Source organism: Ochotona curzoniae, unplaced genomic scaffold (genome assembly GCF_017591425.1).
Source record: "Ochotona curzoniae isolate NIBS_2020 unplaced genomic scaffold, NIBS_Ocur_1.0 scaffold_4505, whole genome shotgun sequence".
In the NCBI taxonomy this organism is placed as follows: Eukaryota; Metazoa; Chordata; class Mammalia; order Lagomorpha; family Ochotonidae; genus Ochotona; species Ochotona curzoniae.
This window is the reverse complement of record NW_024467118.1, coordinates 16,885,145-16,903,630: the sequence shown is the minus strand read 5'-3', so window position 1 is coordinate 16,903,630 and position 18,486 is coordinate 16,885,145.

Sequence of the window (18,486 nt, the reverse complement as noted above, 5' to 3'; positions counted from 1 at the left end):
TTGTCCTGTAATTGACACTTTGTGGAATCATTCCTATGTATTCGAGCATTTTCTTCCATTTCTTCTGTGTTTGTGCAATATAATGGTCCAAGAAAGAATAGGAATTCTGGTGCAGATAATCTTAAATGAGACAGTTGATATCTAGAACAATGAGAACTATTATGGATTACAGATCTAGAACTTCACAGTGATACTCAACATTAGCCTGAAAAGCAAAGTTCATCAGACAAGGCAGTCTGCAGAGAAGCTGCCTATGCACTCAGCTACAGATACATTGAGGGACTGTATCAAGCTATTGACTGCTCGCTCACTAAGGACTTACTGAACATTGCCTTCATCATCCTAGTCCAACAGGGAATTGCAAAGATGTGTTGATTCATCTTCCAAAAAACTTACAATATCTATGCAACACCAATGGAAAATACTGGAAATATACTTAGGATTGTGAGTAAAATGACAACAAATGAGAAGGTGAAATCAGATACAGAAATCAGTCTCACTAACTATTGGTTCTCTACTTAACCACAGTGTCATCTGGTATACTGAGTAGATTTCTGACTCTGCAGGGTTGCACTGAGTTCCAAGAATTTGCCTAACACCAGCTTGTGGTATAGATGCAACAAAGAAGACTGACTGTACCTAGAAAACCAGTTAAAAGATCAGTCCGGTTAACTTAGTCAATTGTTATGTCTTGAAATACTGCGTATTTATAAGACTATAACACCACACATGCACACACACACACACACACACACACACAGAGTCACAGCATATACACATATACAAATCCACATGCATACATAGATACACACAAAAGATTTTGTAATTCTCAGATTTTCACGTATCAATATTCTAACTTTAAATATCATTTTTTTATTTGTGAATACAGTTTAATGGAAATGCATCACATTAAACATTGGTTTTAAATGAGTTTAAATATTGTGTGATTGTTATCTTAATTCTCCATGATCATAATTACTAGGACTGACAGAGAGGTAGTATCTCTCCAACGAGTAAGATGTGCATATTTCTATACTGACAGGTTGTTGGATAACCTCAAATATCTGCAAACATGAAGCTGGAAGATTGATTATATTGAGTCAGAAATAGGAAGTATACTAATAACTCATTTACACTGAAAGGTCTTATGCCCTCAAAAATGTTTATAGCAGCCTCTGTCATAAGTTAGTTTGACTCCGATACTTTCTATCTCTTTGGGTATTTCTTGACATTTATTCTGAAGAATCTTTACAGTTAATGGAACACACATAACATGAAAAATGCATGAATTTGAAAAACTCTGAATGAGAATAAACATAAGTTTAATTCCATTTCCCACAAAAAGTTTGAAGTTACATGCATGTTGTAATGTTTCCTGGCTATATTAAAATGACGTACTTGGTAAAAAGATTTTTGGCAACATGGTTGTAAGGTACATGGCAGGAAAAAAGCATCCAGCAACCTTACACATCTCAGTATTTCAGTTCTCCTGGGTTTCTGGACTATGAAATGGTTGCTAATTTTTCACTTCCCCCCTTTTCTTAGGTAGAATGGGATACCATGACAGATGTGGGCCTGGGTGTTTTCCTTCCTCTTTTCGGACAGTTTGAATTAAATATTTTCTGGCTTCTAAGTTTTCTGGTTAAGAAGATCACACTTTGCTGCATGTAAAACGATTGCTGTAGGGGCTGACACTATGACATAACAGGCTAACCCTGCTGGCGGGGCTGGCCTCTCTTTTGGGCACTGGTTTGAATTCCATTTGCTGCATTTCTAACCCAGCTCTGTACTGGTGGCTTGGAAAGACAGTGCAGGAAGGACCTATACCCAGAAGAGGTTGATCTGTGCCCACTGTGGCCATTTGGGTAATAAACCAGACGATGGACTCTCTGCCTGTGACTAGGACTTCCAAGTGAAGTTAAATAGCAAGGTCACTGTTGCCCTGCTTCTGCTGAAAGCAGGTTGGGATTATCAGTTCTGTAAGAATCACTGAGAGCATGCTCAAATTCCCCTAGGGAAAGCTTGCAGAAGTCTGGAGAGTCCTCTGTGATTGGGCATGTTTAAAGCTTTTGAGTCTCTAAGACTTGGTCACACCGACAGTACAGCAGTTTTCCAACAATAGCCGAGATTTTCTTCTGTTTCTGCACAAGTGTTTTCTCCTGCTTCTACACTGGCAACACGAAGCTTTCCTTAGATATCTTTCTCTCCATTTGGGGAACAGTGGATAACCTGTCACTTCATCACAAATCTGTTTAGAATTTTACTTGTTGTTAAGAAAGACAATTTCTAAGTTGCTTCCATGTCATGCTATGAATAAGAAGTCTCAATTACTCTCTGAAGTATAAGTGTATTGCACCATTTCTTCCATTTAATTCCTTTCAACATTTTCTTACCTATTTAAAATCAAAAGAAAAAAATTAACTTGGTAAATTATAGCCCTGCTTTTCTGTCCACCTTTTTATTCACCTTTGCCTAAATTCTTACAAGCAAGCCATACAAATAACTGCAGCAATCAAAACTCACCTTCTGTTTTTTTTTCTCTTGTTTTTCCTTTTGACTATGTCCCAATGAGTCAAAATGCAATGGCATTCAGTGAATGCCAGTCATTAATAACTTCAGGATTAAGTGGAGATATACATCACAAATAAGTGAAGCTGGAAAATCACGTAAAATTAAGTGCAGGAAGAGCACTGAAAATATCATTTCGTTCATTTTTGAATGATCATGAACAGTATTGATTGTAGAGGGAGTCAATAAATATTGTTATTTGCTTTTGCAGATGTGGAGGCTAAATTCTGGGTAGTGCATGCTATTTTAATAAGCACCTGAATCTAAATGGATATGATGCTAAGAACACAATTTGATTTTCTCTCTAACATCCTCTGATCTTCTTCACTGCCCCTCCACATGTACTGGTAGTGAAGCTTTCCGCTACTTTGCATGCTAAACTTACCTGCAGAAAGAGAGCTGGCAGCAATAGAACAGTATAACCCTTCCACATGAGAGAGCGGCAATGACAACTATTTCCTGAACAGCAGATCTTTACTCCCTTGATTGCCGTATAAATGTTCACACAAGCTCTGCTTCTGCGTCAAGGCCTGCCTCAGAGCTCCTCAATGGCATCTTTTTCAGTGAACAAACATGAATTTTTTTTTCCTTTCCGGAACTCTATGCTTCTTCTTATGCAATTGAATTTAGGATTTCATACTATATATTTTATCCTGGTTTGAAAATAGCAAATGGAAAATAAGTACAACCAAATTGTTATGACAGTTTCCACCTTTCTTTCTTTCTTTCTTTCTTTCTTTCTTTCTTTCTTTCTTTCTTTCTTTCTTTCTATCTTTATTTTTTTTTTTGAGACAAATCACTCTGATTTTGGACAAGTACATGTCTGGTAAATAGAATTGAATGATATTAACCCAACACCTCTGTGTGGGAAAAAACACTGTGTTTAGATTGCCAATTAGAATCGTGTGCTGTCTCCAAGATTTTCTTATTAAGCATTGCATATAACAGGCCCTAATCTGAAGAAAAATTAGAGGAAAAAATGGAAATTAAATGTACTGTGGATTTCAGCCTCTGTATAATCCAGTAGTGGAAATATCTAAAAGACAACTCAATTCTGAGTAATAATAAATTTACACATATAACTATACGTTCCACCCAAGCCCCATCTCTGACATGAACCAGTAGATGCTGCAGCCTAGCTCTGGCAGCCTGCCACAGACCCAGTCCTCATATACCAGCAGGTGCTTTGGGCTTCTTAGAGTGACCATCAATAACCTCCAATAGATTCATCCTCAGCCCCAATTTTTACATATGCCAGACCCTGCTTTAGCCTCACCCAGCCCAATCTGTATCCCATCTAGCTCTTATGCTTACAGGTGCCCCAATTTGTCCTGTGCTGGTTCTTTGTGCTCACTAGCAGTAGGAACAGCCTAGGATGGGAGTGTCCACAGTGTCCCTGACAAGCAAATTCTCAGCCCTAGATCCTGTGCCTGCCAAAGGGTACTGAAGTCCAGCCTGATGTGACTCAAACCCAGTCTTTGCACTTGTCAAGTGATGCTGAGACATGTGGCTGACTCTCTCCCATTCTCACTCTTACACCAGAATAGCCTACCTGGCCTGCCCTCAGTCCCAGCTCTCATGCTCAACAGTGGAAGCAGCAGCCCAGCAGAGGAGTGGTTGCTGTGGACCAGTTTGAGTAGGTCCACCTCCAAACTCAGCACTCAGCAGCAGGGGAAACAGCCTAGTCCTTCCTGGCCCACTCCCAGGACCAGGTTTCATGTGAACTGATAGGAGTTTCTGTCCAACCTAAGATTTCTGTAAAGTCTCTGTCTGGCTCTGTAAGTCACATTGCTCAGAAAAGTGGAACATCATTCATCTTAGGCAAATCTGCATTGCCACATCTTTCCAAAAAGCTAGAATTCCAGCTGAAAAGGTTGAGCCCTCTCAGCATGCATCACTTGCCCATCATTGAAACATTGAATGAATTAGACCTGTCCATATTTAGAACCATTATTCCTGGTACTCAGACACGATCATTTTTCTTCCCAATGAGATAGTGTCTGACTGTTTGACTCATCCTAATGTGACACCAGGGCAGACGGATGCAGGAGTTTTAGACACTAAATGGTTAGTTCTCTTAGACATACGGCAAATAATCGACTGCCAGATTGATGGAACAAGAGATCTGTAAGGCTGAGCCATGAAAGAGAACTCTCCCTATAAAGCCAGAAAAAGAAAACCTTATGTCACCTTTATCACTCTCCTTTGAATCATAGTGGAACTCTTATTCTCACAAAAATGTAGAAAAATCTGTGATTTTAAATTTCAGTTGTCAGCTTCACAAATCAGTTTGATATAATACTTAATGTTCAAAATCAATTTTTAAATATACTCTCAATATGAAATAATCCGATGCAATCCTAAATATCAAAGTTTACATGAAGATCATATGTATATACATATGAGTGTGCATATATGATTAATTTCCCCCTCAAGTCTCCGGTTTTTATTTGAGGTTTTGGAATGACCAGGATGTTAACCTGCCCGTGACCTTCATTTGATGGTAAATCACAATAAGTAAGTTAATCACATCACCATCACTGAGACTGTCATAATAGGATAGTTTTGATCAGAGACTGTCTCTCTATGCTCTTGTGCTTCCCTACTCTGTTTATTAGAAGTCCCTATTTTATCAGACCAGATCAGATCTGATATAAGCACATCACATATGTATTAGTCTATGCTTCTTAAGACGTGACTACACATGTGCAAAGAGAACCTAAAACACAGAACCATCAATCTTGTAACCGAGGCGCATGCAAAAGAAGGAGGAGCTGACAGAGGTTGAAAGACACCACAGAAATACTGGGTGTGATGCACGCTGGGTCCTTTTTAGACACAGGGATTCACTGAAACACAGACATCCAAAGTTTAAAATCCACATGACCATGTCTGCCTGCATCTAAGCCTCTTGAATCATCAAGACTTGCATAACTAGATATTTCTATAAATCTGGTTTTTTTCCTACTTAATCTAAAAAGGTTTTACCTCGTCTCAATTAGGGGAACAGATTTGAAACATAATTTCTTCTGCTTCCTTACTGACAAGTAACAATTAGTAAGGCTTTCTCTTAAAAAAAAAGGCCAAACACAGCATATATGTTTGCAGTCTCTAAAATTGTTCCCCAGTGTTTTTTTCAGAATAGACTGTACTTTCTGTGCTGAGTTCCATAATTCATATAAAAGCTGCAGAATTTTTGCAGAACTGAAATCAGCTTTGTCAAGTGACCCCACTTCTCCTTAACTCACAGTCAAATGGCAAGTTGTTGGGAGCTGAGAGAAACAACTTTAAACTCAAGTGGGAGCAAAAGACCACAGTATGTCTCCAGTATAAAATTTAAGCACAGCAAAAGTAGCTACAAAAGGTCTGGATACTTTCATCCCAAATCCAGATCGTTATGATGTGGGGATGACAGCATAGGGGTGTCTTTAGGTGACTTATGAATACTCTGATTGTTTCGTTCTGAGCTGGACATGTTACGTGCTGGGTCCAAGCCCTTCCACATGCTTGATTTGTTTGTACCAGAAGTCCAGATTATCGCACAATAATATCTGCAAGAGAATAATGGAAAGACTTCTTCAAAAAAGGAAACATCTAAAGGTCATAATTCTTCTTTTTCCAAGTTTTCACATTTTCTGCAATATTTCATTGTAACATCTTCCCAAGCCCTCCCTCCATGCAGATAAGCTGACCATATCTTGTCACATTAGGACCTGGCTAAACAGAGAATAACCTCTACCATAGGAAACCTTTCCTTTCTGACCTCATCTCCTTGTAATTCAGAGCCTGCTTGTACATTCTGTGCCACATTGCTGGACCATTATGAAAAAGGAAAGAAAAAAACACTATTTTCTTATTCCCTACCAAGAGACCATCTCATTTTATTGAAATTTCAAAGAAAACCTTGTAAATGCAGCTGGGGAAATAAATGAACAAAACAAAACCTGTAACCAGCCATTCTTATTGACTAAGCGTGTAATCAGTTTTTTTTTTCTTTTTTAATTTTTGATGACATCCACTGGTTTTGAGTCTGAAAGAGAATTCCTGCACAAGAACAAAAATATCAGGTAATTCCTTTGGTTTCACAGTAGTATAATTAAGAAACCACAGTGTAACGCACAATGAACAGTTTTCTTCTTACATCTTTGTTTTACCATCTTATTTAAACTGAATGTAAATTTGCATTTCTTAAAGAAACAATACCAGAATGTTGCATTAGTTTTAATAATATTTATGAATGATTTAATTTCAAAGCCATGAAGAGAAAATCTGTTACAGTATATGAGGAAGCATGATGGACTTGGGAAAATTCACAACGGACACACATTATGAACCTAGAGGGGAGAACAGAAGGAAGGGGAGGGATTTGGGGGAGGGGGAAGGGAGAGCACACTGCCAACTAAATTGTATCAAAAGCAATTTTAAAATGTTATTTTTCAAAATAGAATCAAATATCATACTGTGTGTTGCAAGGGAACCAGATGTTAATGCATCTATCTCTTGCTGATTAGCAATCCATAATCTCTGATCACTATTATAAGATTGTTAATGATTTCACTAATGAATGCATTAATGAAATGAGGGTAGGAAGGGAAAGATCTGGCATAGTTTGGACCAGGTTCTGGTTTGCACACCAGAAAAACAAATTAAGAAAGACATATAAATAAAGACTAATAAGAAAGCCTGATTGCTTTGCAAATGAAGGGGATAAGATTTATAAGGGAACATGGGCCACCCCAAGAATGAGTTTTGCGATTATCATGGCTTGAAGCTATCCTTTTATACTGTCAGGAGTCACAAGGTATGGTGTAACAAACATGGATTCACTGAACACTTAAAGGAGGTGTAGTTTGGGGTAGGAATTGAGTACCACCATTATTAGGTCTTTTTGGAAATCTTCAAAGTGTCATATATCAAATCTTTGACATGAGCAGGTTTTGGGCACGGGATGATGGTACAAAGGGGCTGTAACTAAATGAGACTGTAGCATAGATGCTAGGTTCTTTGGAAAAAAAAATTATCTTGTTTTAGAGATTAAGTATACAGGGAACCTCAAAGCCGAGAATCTGGTGGAAATTGTTCCTGTGAGAAGCCCTCTGATTGACCTCCAGGAAGGACAAAGAACCTAGGAAGCTGTGTGGCTCTGTGGAGGTCCATTTTGTTCCAGTCTCTTGGTTGACTCGCCAGTGATGCTGTCACAGTGTGGCTCCCAGTGACAGAAATGGAACATTTAGAAGCAAGAAATGGAGGAAATGTTTTAAATCTATACATGGACACAGACATAGATATAGACACAGTTGCTTATTTTACTATTTTTCCCATAATCTAGTTTTAGGAAGTATTCAGAGTTGCTTACAAGGAAATGTAAAATATTACCAAATAACCAAATTTACAAGTATAAATAAGTATAGAAAAAAGGGTGTGCCAGAATTACATATATGTTTTAAAATGTATTAACATATTGATGTGTTACACAATTCCACTGCCAACATAGGCACATATCTATACCAAGATTTACTCTCTGGTAGTTCCTCACAGTAATACTTTTCACCTATGAGGTTTGAAGTGTCATTTATTTCTATAACAAACTTTCAAAACTGCTGACATGTTACCACATGAAGTCTACACGCAGTGTAATGGAACCTTTCCCAGCTCAGAAACACGAACAGCAATATGCTACACTGTCAAAATATACTGACAATTTCATACACCTGCTGTCAGGCATGACTTTTTTTTAGTTTTGTCTTGTTAATAAGAAAACAGAGATAAATGAGATAAAATGCTCTTAACATTTGGATTGAGGGCCTAGTGGGGTGGCATAGTGACTAACTCCTCACCTTACATGCACCAGGATCCTGTACAGGTGCCAGCTCATGTCCAGGATGATCCAATTGCCTTACAACTCCCTGTTTGTGGCCTGGAAAATCTGTAGAGGATGGCCCAGGCTTTGGGATGCTGCACCTGTGTGCAAGACCTGGAAAAAGCTCCTGGCTCCAGCTTTGGATTGATTCAGTTCCATCTTTCGTGACCATTTGGGGAGTGAACAAGCCAACAGAAGATTTTTCTCTCTCAGTCTCTTCTCTCTGTAAAGAGAGAAGACTTTCCAATAAAAAGTAGATAAATCTTTCCAATAAAAGTAGATGAATCTTTAAAAGAAACTGAGATTGAGATTATCCACCTCTGTATTCTGTTGGGGGCAGATTAAATATGTACTTCAAGTCATACTATTAGCCAATGACACTGCTCGCAAGGGCAGTAAAACCTGAAATTAAATAATAATAATAATAATAATAATAATAATAATAAAAGAATAAGCAAGCAAAAGAATAAACACAAATGAATGATATAACCAGTGGCTAATTAAAGTTTTAGTCAATAATCAGATAGTTTCTAAACCAAAACTCTACCATTTTGCTAATTTTACATATGTTTAGGAAGGGAAATAAAACAAAGCCGAAAGAAGCAAACATTTATTCTAATGTTTAATTTTAATGATGGGGCTTGAAAATTTAACTGACAAGATGAGTTATCAGAAGAAATCCTGTATACTCATAAATATAATAAGCAACAAAAAAGTACCTGAAGTCTAAGTGTATAAGGCTTACTTAACTAATCTATTAGGGAAGAAGTACCAGGGAGATGTTTCCTTTCTTCCTTCCTTCCTACCTTCCTGCCTGCTTGCTTCATTGTTTCTTCCTTCCTTACTTTCCCTTCCCTCTTTCCTTCCCTCCTTCCTAACTCCCTCCCTTCTGTCTGTCCTTCCTTTCTTCTTTCCAAAATCCATTCTTTCTTTCTTTCTCTCTCTCTTTCTTTCTTTTTCTCTCTTTCTCTCTCTTTTACTCTCTTTCTCTCTCTCTCTCTTTCTTTCCTTCCTTCCTTCCTTCTTCATAAAGTCAGTTCTGCTTAACAAAATAGGAGGTCATCCCAGGTACTAAATGAGAGGTCATCCACAGTTTCATCAGGAGCCTTCCACTTTGTGTGAACACAGTAATAAGTCTACCTAGGAAACAGGAAGTTGTTTCTTCCAGCACATCAAATCTACCCAGACCTTGATCGTAGGCTTTCCAACCTCCAGGAATGTGAAAAATAAGTTTATTTTACTAACATAACACACGTGGACTATGATGCATAATATTGAGTGTACCACCACCACTGTGAGATAATTCTTGTAAAAATTTCTAAATTATGCACCCAGCATGATGGCTATGTGGCTAAAGGCTCATCTTGCAAGCACCGGGATTGTATTTGGGGATCAGTTCATGTCCCAGCTGCTCTACTTCCCTTCCAGCTCTCTCAATATGACCTGAGACAGCAGTAAAGGACAGCCCAATGCCTTGGAACCCTGCAGCTACGTGAAGCCAAGAAGAAGACCCTGATTCTTAGCTTCAGATCAGCTCATCTCCAAACATTATGGCATCTTGGAGAGTCAGACAAAAATTAGAAGATCCTTCTGTCACTCCTTCCCTGTAAATATGCCTTTCCAATAAAAATAAATAAATAAATAAATAATAAAATCAATCCAGGTAAGCGTTAATAGAATCAAACACTGATTTGCCATATACCTAGCAACCTCACATTTGGGAATCTATCCAAAGGAAATGAAATTTGCATAAGAGAAAGTGATTTGCAATCCTTTATTTACACTAGCACTACCACAATACCCACACATGGAAAAAACCAGAATACTCATCAAAAGAGAAGTGACTAAAGAAACTGTGGTGCATCTACTCCATGGAATGGCACTCAGCCATTATGAAGAATGAAACTATACTATTTGCCAACAGAATGATCTGTACTAGAGACTATTATGCTCAGTGAAATAAGCCAAACCAAAAGGACAAATAACATCTGTTTTCTTTGATATAAAGCAATATTCATGCAAAATACAAGATCTCTCTCTCCCTATATATATATATATGCATGTGCATATATTCATCTAGAGGAACTGCACAATGAGACTATTGCACCAAGAATGGAGAATACATTGCAATATACATCCCTCCTCCTGAATAAAATATGATCTCCCAATGAAACTGCTAAATATACCTTGACCATAGGAAGCTGGGATTTCTACCATTTTCTATACTTACAATGTCTATATCTACAGTAGCAGAATGATAGCTTTGTGGCTGTTTTTGATGGACTATGCTGTTTTAATTATTTAGGAAAATCAACAGTGGAAGGACAATCAGGGAGGAGGAAGCAGAAATCCCTGAGCCTATGGAACTGTATCGTAACAAATAAAAGATAAAGAGTTAAGTAAAAGTAGGAAACACGTTTTAGTAAAGACCACATAGAATATTAAGGCAATCCGATATAGAGTTTGTCTTTTGAATGAAAGATGACGGTATCTCTATGTCCTGCTTTAACGTTATGGTTTTTCAGTGTGTTTTTCACATTTATTTAATGTACTCATTTTGTATGCTCTGAGAAATGTAATTCGTTGAGGATTAATGAGCTGAGGTCCTTTTTCTCCTTTAAAAGGATTTATATTTTATATAAGGCAACAAAACTGCATAATACTGAAGTAAATATTCAAAGACTTTTAAATATGTCTAAAAGCATGTACCTATTCTCGTTTTAGCGATTTTCTTTTTAAACTGTGAAAACCCAATTAGTGTTAATCTGGTTCTTCCAACAATTATTCTTTCATGCAAAGAAAAACTACAACAATGCTGTTTTTAGCAATAAAACATACTTAACTTCTTCAGTATATTATTCAAATCTTCAGGAGAATCACAATGGTTTTCAAATCAAACTTTGGCGTCTACTATGTCAAATCCTATTGTATATTTCTATTTCTCTATTTACAGTATTTATTTTTAGACATGAATGAACTTCTTAAACTTTGAAGATAGTCATATCATGTATTTTTTAATGCACTTGTAATTTGCATTATGAAGAAGTAGGTTTGTTTGCCTCTCATAGCAAAGTGGAAGCAAAACAAATTATGTGATCAGAGCTTTTTAGAAGAATTAATTAGTATCATCAAAGTACTTGATCTTGATATTTAAATATTTCAGAAGACTGAAAATTTACTCAATATGTTACCAATAACCTAATAAGTACTAAGAGTTTAGAATATACATAGAGATTTCTACTCATATACAGACAATAATACATATACAATTTAATAGCTAAATGATTTATGCAAAAATTAATTTACAAATCAATAGTCCAAGAAACTGGTTCAATTAATATACTAAATAGCATAGAAGTATAAAACAGAATGGATAAATAAATATTTCATTTAAAATAATGTGAAGTGTCTATGTTTCCACTGCAGTATTTTACTTTTTAATGTCAATACTACTGGAACCTAACATCTGTAAGTTCTTTTTAAAATATCATGTCTGGTAAGGGTAGATGAATTTAAATGTATTTATAGACACTAATACCATGACTGTTTCCACTTCTATTACCAATGATGCAACTGGAAATCTAGAAGCCTGGGAAGAGCCTTTCCTGTGGAATGGAAATACTAGCATTCCGAGGAGGCAGAAGCGCAGGGGCACTGTGCAAATGAAGCAACTGCAGGATTCCCATCAGACCTACCTGAGTCTCAGAAGCGGGGCTTTCTCTGTGGGCTCAGCACTAATGCTAGCCTAAGAAAGCTGGAGATGAGAGACTGCCAGCTGTGAGAACTGCGCTTTTGGTGGAGACTTGAAAAGTCTTGGAGGTGAAACAGTCCAGAGTTTATGGTTACAATTCTCACACCAATGTGTCCAGAGGGCAGCACACAGAATCCAAGATTATCCTAGTCTTAATATTCAATATGGTTTTCCTTGATGGCTTTGTGGATGCATGTGGAGACTGTTACTCATTTCATCTTTCCCATTGCTTCCCTAGGGGAGGAGAATGACTATCACATGAATGTCTGCTTGTACGTTCGAAATAGACGCTTGGTTTAATTTTGCATGCTCATAGCTGGAGAGGGTTTTCTTGAGAATGAAATGTCCTTGTGCTTTGTATTGGAAAGGCATATCAGATTTATGGAGAGACAGAGAGAAAGATCTTCCATCCACTGGTTCACCCTCCAAATGGCCACACTGGCTGGAATTTTGCCAAGCCAATGCCAGGAGCTTCTTCAGAGTTTCCCAGGTTATGCAGGGTCCCAAGGTTTTGGGCCATCCTCTACTGCTTTCCCAGGTCACAGAAAGGGATCTGGATGGGAAGTGGAGTCGCTAGGCAGAATCTTACTCCTTTTTTTCCAAATTGTGTAACTTAACTCACTATATGGTTTTCTCCTCAAAAATAAAATCTTCTTCATGTGTGAACTATTCATTTTTCTCACAATATTTCTATGTCTCTTCATTCAAATGATGAGACATTATCATTCATTCAAAATTTTAATTACTTTGAGCATGAAAGAGCTTTTAACTCATTCCATCTACTTCCCCTCTAAGATGGTTGAGATATTTCAGAAATTTACAATTTTGTTAAGACAGTGCATTTAATTCTTACATATACTCAGAATGAATAAAATGTTAAAACAGTGCTAGGAATAATAGTTTATCCTAATAATAACTGCTAACAGTTGCTTTTGTACCCATAGGAATATTCATTTTCAAATGTATAAAAAGAACAATCATTATATCTATAGTGTACCATTCAGGGAATGTATTTTAATTTCATTTTGCAATATGCTTTATATTTTGAAATAATTCTTTGTATGTGGAAGGGCGATTTTTTTTTCACAGAAAGAAAGAGAGTTGTCTTCCATCCACTGGTTACTCCCAAATGGCCCCCTCGGGAACTGAAGCCAGGAACCATGAGCTTCTCCCAGAATTCCGATGTGTGGGCAAGGCCTTGGGCCATCCTCTGTTTCTTTCCCACAAGCAAGACACAAACAGGGAGCTGAATTGAAACTGAGCAAATAGAACCCAAACCATGATCATATGAGTTATTAGCACTGCAAGCAAATGCCATCGTGCCAGCTCTTCCTCTGCTTTCTAAGTGCAGAAACAAATGCTCAGTATGTATAAAGTCTAAAACATATTTGAAATTTGTTTTAAGAACTTAAAGCAAATATAAATATAATTTAAATTAGCAAAAGTTAAACTCCCATTTTTAAAGATTTTGAAGCTAATGAATTTTCCATTATTTAATATTTTGTGTTAGGTCTAATTAAAATGATTTACATACCTAAATTAGTTCCAGAAAACTAAGCATCAAGAGTTGTTAGCAGCAACAGGGTAAAACATAAAGAGTAAAAAGCACAAAAATTATGATGAGTGAAGTATAAATTCCGTTTTAACCCATAGGGTAGGCGTTACTTTACCTTGGGTTCTAAAATAGGACACCATGCATTGATCAGTTAAGCAGAAGTCATCAAATTTGACAGTGTTCATGTCCAAATACAAGGATTCATGGGATTACCCTGTGTGAGGCCTCGTTCTTCGGGCTGCAGCTGAACACCTCTGGCCGTGTCTCTTCACAGTGTTTCTTCTCTTCACAGTGTTCCTTCTGTCCTCCCTTGGGAGAGTCCTGTGGGGGTAAGGCACCACTGTTATGACTTCTTTTAACCTTAAGTAATTCTTTAAAGCTCATATCACCAAATATAATCACACGGGGGTTAGACATTCAATACATGAGTCTTCAGAGGCACAAAATTCAGTCCCAAAGAAGCATGCTTGGCTTCCAAACAACAGTTTGGAATCTCAAATATTTAAATTTTAGGAAGGTTTATATTATGATTTACGCATGGATTTAAAATATATTACGTAGTGCAATAGATAAAACCCATCTAATATACTCACGTGTTACATCTACCTTACATCTCTAGTGTATTCATTAATATAAAAGCTCATCATCAAGAAATGATTTTCTATTGCTATCTAAAGAGTTATAAGCATGGTTCCTGTTTAAAGCATCCAAAAAACTATAGATTAGATTATGGGTCTAATTTGAACATAACAGACTCCTTTAAGCAACCTGCTTTCTTAACACGCCTGCCCTGAGACAATTTTGTACTATAGTGTGTTTTGCAAATTATAAATTCAACTATAAAAGAATAAGCAAGTAACACATTTATATAGTACTTTTTTCATTCAAATACCTATATATCTTGCAATAAATACAAATTATACTCTTCCAGGCTTCGTATAACCTGTGATGACAATATGACCCAGATACGGACCATCCTTCTTATGCAACTGCTCCTTAAAAGTCACATGTTTTTGGGGATCAGTACTGTGGCGTAATGCAGGCATCCCATAGCAGTGTCTCAGATGTGTCTACCTGCTAATGCACCTGAGAGTGCGCTTGGGCCTCTACACCTACGCAGGAGCTGGCAAGGAGCTCCCAATGTCTGGCTTCGGCCTGGACTCGCTACAGTCATCATGTTCACTTGCAGAGTAGTGATTTTTTCTCTTTCCCTCTCCATTGTTCTCTCTTTCTATAATGCTGGCCTTCAAGTCATCAATAAAGGCCACATATCCATACCTCGGTATAATCAGTTGCAGTCCCTTTATGAGATTTGAAATGTGAAGAGTATTATCAGCTGAGTTTTCATCTTGCTTCTATGCTTATTTGTTGGGTCATTTAACAATTAGGAAAAATAACACAGCCTCATTATAGTGTCAGGTGATGAGCAGGCTGCCAGATGCAATACTCAGGACCCCTGGGTTACCATGCAGCTCTCTCCAACCAGCAGATGCCTCAGGATTATTGACATGACATCAAGGATTTTTAAGAATATCAAGAATGCAAATCCCAATGTACCCACTCTTTAAATCTCTGCTATGGCTCATGTTCCACAACAAATCACTTGAGAAATTTGTGCTAGTATAGGAAAAGATTTACATAGTTGTGGATAAAACGAGGTTTGAACAACATGACACATTGCCATATACACTTATTACACTAATACAGATGTAGAATTAGTTGACTGAAGCATTTTTCTCAGAACAGCTGGTGAATATCTGAGAATAGTTTAAAATAAGATTGGTCCTGGACAAAAAAATCTGATGGTAAAAGCATAATATTTATAAATGTGTTGATGGTTAATGAGAAGCTACAAAGTAATACAGAGCTCAAGCAAAAGATGGCCCTTAGTTATAACAGTAACTGCAAGTTAGGGGGTTTTCAGGGCTGCCTTCGTGTTCAGTGCCTTGTCACAACAACTCATATAAAACATTGAAAGCAATGGTACCCATCTGAATTCTTCAATGTTGTGTCACCAATTTAAAACCCGATGCAAGCTACTGATGGAGGAATGAGCTCAGTGTCTCAAAGGCTCAGAGTCAAACTAACACAGTATAAGCACAGACATTTTGGATGAACACGCAGTGGAGGACAGAATCTAGAGTACCTGAAGGAAAATAATTCCATTTCAAAGAAGCAGACAGAAGCTTCAACAGATTATCCTTTTGCTTTTGTGAAAACTATCCTATGGAAAATAAGAGTGGTATGAGAACTACTTCATTCCCACAGCGGCTTAAGGACCCCCTAGCGAGTCCCAACTTTAAATTGCCCTCACTGTCTCCCCCACTAGCATCACACTAGAGACAAGCTTTTAGAAACAATTAGGGAACACTCAAGCCACAGTGAAGCTACGATATTGTCCTTACACAGTGTGTTATATTATGTGAAGAGTTATCAGCTGAACCCTGTCTAGGGAAGTTTAGGCATGGAATTTTTAGTTTTCTTCCCCCTGTGAACTTGTAGCAAGCCTTACTTATCCGTCAAGAATTATTGGCTGTTATAACTGCCACAAAACAAGGAAGCTAACATGAACCTTGGTGTGCAGATTTTAAATGTGGCTCATTAAAGAAACAGGGCTGAAACTTGCATTGCCGATAGACCACAGATGTCCTCCCATTTGAACAGATATCTCATTACCCAAAATACGCACCCTTAAGTCACATTGTTATACCATCTAACATGGCCGATTCATACAATATGTCACTGTTAAAGCCACTTAGCAAATGGAGAAACACCTGTCTTGCAGGGCATTGCAATGTTCTGGGCTTCCTCTAAGAATGAATGCAAAGACCTAACCTCCTTTTTGGCAAGGTCAAATTTTTTATTATGTGATGAATTTTTACAAGATGTCTAAAAGTTATTATTCAAAATGTGAAGTCTTGAGGTCAATATTTTTGTTCCAATTTTCACAAACTTTATTAAGTACCCTTGTACATTTGCTAAAAGATATGTGTTATTTTTTGCCAAGGAATATTTTTAAGTGGGAACTGTTGAAAGGCTAGTGGTCAATGGTGCAACTACAGAGCTAAGAGTATGCTAGTACAGACAATTAACATATAAAAGTTACAGTTGAAACCTGTTTTTAAAGCTTTGAAAACATGAAGAAAATAAACATCACAGAGCTGAGACCTCTGAATTACAGCAAACAAAACCACTGGAGAACTCTTAACGAAACAATCAGATTCATTTATTATTTATTTGTGTTTTTGATTGATTGTTTATTCATGACAATATGTAGACTTTTAACTCTGGCGCTATTCTGCACCAGAACACTCTCATTTGTCTTACAAGCGGCACACCCATCAAAATTCCTCATTTCAACTCAGTAGTGTTGGATAGCACCAGACTTCCTCATCAGTGCCCTAGTAAATTTTTCTCTGCAGCCTCTCTCTGTTTTCATTAGTTATAGCAATAGTCATAACATAGTCTACACACTCCTGTTTCAGCCTGTTTACATACCAGTCTTATTTGTGATCAGGAAAGCCGTAAGAACAAAAACCGAGGGCGGGTGAGCTTTACAGCAGCTAAGGGATGCTGCTTGGGACCCCTGTAACCCACATCCTGAATGTGCTTGTAAAGTCACCTGCCTGTTCATGTACTCCCTGAGACGCAGCACATGGTATTTCACAAAGTTTGGTCCTTGACAATCTTGTGGGTGACCTGAATTGAACTCTCTCTCTTTCCCTTCTTTTTCCCTTGCTCCCCCCTCACTTTTTCTTTCTCTGTCTCCTCTCCTAAACAAATAAATACGTATAAACTGAACATACACATAAATAATATGTGTTAAAAGGAAATGATCTCTCCATATCTTTTGCTGTCTGTAATTCTGCCTCTCAAGTAAATATAATAATTCTTTTAGAAAGGAAAATGTACTGTCTGAAGCATCTGATTTTGAGGTGCTCTATTGTGGTAGTGAATTTTGCAATGGCTGTGATCTTGTAATTTATAGCATCTTCATTTTAAAAGTTGATATTCAAAATCTAAGTACTGAAATATGCAGAAAAGTGTAAGTGATTTTAGTAGAGACCTTCTTCAACCCCCTCAAATCCACATGCATCTAAACTGCATTATTCTTCCTACATGTTAATGTTTAGAAAACAATATTGCTGATAGATGTCCAATGCAAGTTTGGTTGATAATGATAAAGTGAAGTCGTGACGCAGGTACTGGTGTTAAGATTTTCGTTTCATATGGGCCAAACTGATTATCCTAATTCTTGGCTAGAGTCAAATCCTGATGTGTATTCAAAACCACTGGCCTCAGCCCCTCATTATACTGGGACACTAATCTAGACATCAGCTGTTCTTCCTTCAAAAAGACTGATTCCCGGATGGATCTACTTTGGAAGTTGCAACTTGTCCAAATAGCCAGGATTTGTACTTTAAGGTTAGGATGAAAAAGGAATGTGATTTTCCTTCTTTTGACTAGTTTGCAAAAAATATGTGGACTAGAGTAGCTAAAATCACTTCATGTCATAAGAAGATCCATTTACTTTTGAAATATTCATGTAGAAAAAAATGTCTTTATAGGAGTCTAAAATCACCCCCAAAAAAGAATGAAAAGTCAGGGCCCGGCGCGGTGGCGCAAGTGGTTAAGTCCTCGCCTTGCACGCCCGGGATCCCATATGGGCGCCGGTTCTAATCCCGGCAGCCCCGCTTCCCTTCCAGCTCCCTGCCTGTGGCCTGGGAAAGCAGTTGAGGACGGCCCAAAGCT